Genomic DNA, 2,089 nt, shown 5'->3' on the forward strand with positions numbered 1-2,089 from the left:
TATGCTTCCTTACTGCTCTAAGATTCTGTTAGGTAAGTAATCGGCATTTACATATGTTGATGGAACTAATTTCCCTAATCAGGCCTAAAGCTGAGCAGATGCTATTTCTCCTTTTCATTGCTTTTTCTCCTATGAAAGCATGTAATTCTGCCATGAAACTATGCTGGAAATATGTGGATTTACTACTTTAGAGTCCACAGTTGACCTTGTGACACACATAAAATTGCTTTTTTGAAAGCACCGAGGCTGCATAGATGAGGAAGGAGTTCAGCTCTCCTAACTCTCTTTATGTGAAAAGTTTATGGCTTTAAAAAAATGTCCTCTTTAGTTTTCAGAAAAAAGTTTTTCCAGAATCAAGCTTACATACAAGATCATATAAATATATATATATATATATATAATTTTACATTGATTTTGTTTGTTGTGCTATTCTATTTATTTTTCAGAGCAATATGCAATCATATCTTTTGTAACCATGGCAAAAATTTTAAGAGCTACAAAAGCACTTTGACTTACTAGATATATTTGTATTAATGAATTTCAATCGTTGTTAATTTGAAATATATAGGATGTTTATGCATTGTCCAAACATTTCTAACTGATTCTAAGGACTTCATACTATATAAGCACTTTATACTGTATTTAAAATTAAAATAGTTATTTCTTTAAACTGTTACTTTTCATAATTCATCTAATTCAATATCTTTATTCTATTATCTTGTTGGGTACATTGATTAATGTTATGCAAAAAAATCATATAAAATCAAGTAAGAACTAAAATTAAGACAGTTATGATCTGTATGAGAGGATTTACCATCATGCACCCTATTCCATTTTGTGGTTATTTTTTCTGTTTCTTGAGCTTCTCAATCTTAGACTCATTTTCATTTTAGAGAAAATACAGCTGCTCGTCTGAGCTCTATCCCACCAAGTGCCCAGCCACTGTATTTTGTCTTGACCCAGTGGTACCTCTCCACTCTATGTATAGCAGCAGACCTATGACCCATAATGTTCTTATGCAACACATGATAAACATTTCCTAGGAGGCCCATATGGCCATCACCATATTCTTTTCCTAGGGGATTTGGAACAAAGACTGAAAGAACTCTTTCAAGTTTTCAACCTGATAAACACTCTTTGGATTGCTGACTTTAGGAATTATCTGAGGTTATTTGTTACAACTTTTTTCACTGGAGGAAATGCTATAGGAGTAGTCCAACGCAGCTCTCTTAAAAGTGTAACTGATTTTTGGGAGAGTTCCCATTCCTCCCACCTGCCTTTAAAAGTAGCAATTACAAATGGATGGTTTTTCTCATCATACCTACAGCACACTTCAAAGTGAGCTACACATATGATCAGCTCCTTTGCAAGTCCCAGGTGAGAAGAATCACTTCATTCTCAGCACAAGCCCTTTATAGAAGGGCATCTTTAGTCTAATTGCTTACCTTGATACACCTGAAACCTTACCTATTGAAGGGCTCAAGTACCAGTGACTTATTTATGTTTCAAACAAGATTGTTATCTGCTGTTCTACAAAGTCTTCTATTTGTTGTTTACCCATTTTATGTTTTTTTGCTTAACCTTATGACAAAGAAAACTGTTGCAATTTCATCTATCATGATTCAAGAAAAATCTGTGAGGATGTCAGCAAAAACTCTTTAACCCCAACAAAATGTGGGCCAGAATTAGAAGACTAGATTTTCCAACTCTCACCCAAACCTCTATAACCTTTTTAAAAAATCACCATCCATTAGCCCTGAAATTTATGAGATGATATCATTCAGTTTTAAATTCACCAACCCATTTCTAATAAGTTGTTTATGCACATGGTACAATATTCAAATTTGCAAAAATTTATTCTTGAAAGTAATTAACTCTCAGTTGTCTCCATCTGCCAAGATGTCTTTCTTTGAAGCTATAGCTATTACAGTCTATGAAAGCAACACCCACACAAACACAGAGGCATAGGAAGCGATTATTTATTGATTTGTATTTCATTATTTCAAATTTTTAAGTTAAAAAATTGTCTTAAATCAACATTTTTGTGCACATATTTTCCATACATGTAAATACAACTTTAGAATAAGCT

At 33.1% G+C, this 2,089-nt stretch overlaps 1 pseudogene; it reads right to left on the reverse strand.

Annotated features, from left to right (window-relative positions):
- Positions 1–884: 884 nt before the first annotated feature.
- LOC132518352 (protein BTG4-like) lies at positions 885–1,619 on the reverse strand (annotated as a pseudogene).
- Positions 1,620–2,089: the final 470 nt, after the last annotated feature.

Source organism: Lagenorhynchus albirostris, chromosome 3 (genome assembly GCF_949774975.1).
Source record: "Lagenorhynchus albirostris chromosome 3, mLagAlb1.1, whole genome shotgun sequence".
Classification (NCBI taxonomy): domain Eukaryota; kingdom Metazoa; phylum Chordata; class Mammalia; order Artiodactyla; family Delphinidae; genus Lagenorhynchus; species Lagenorhynchus albirostris.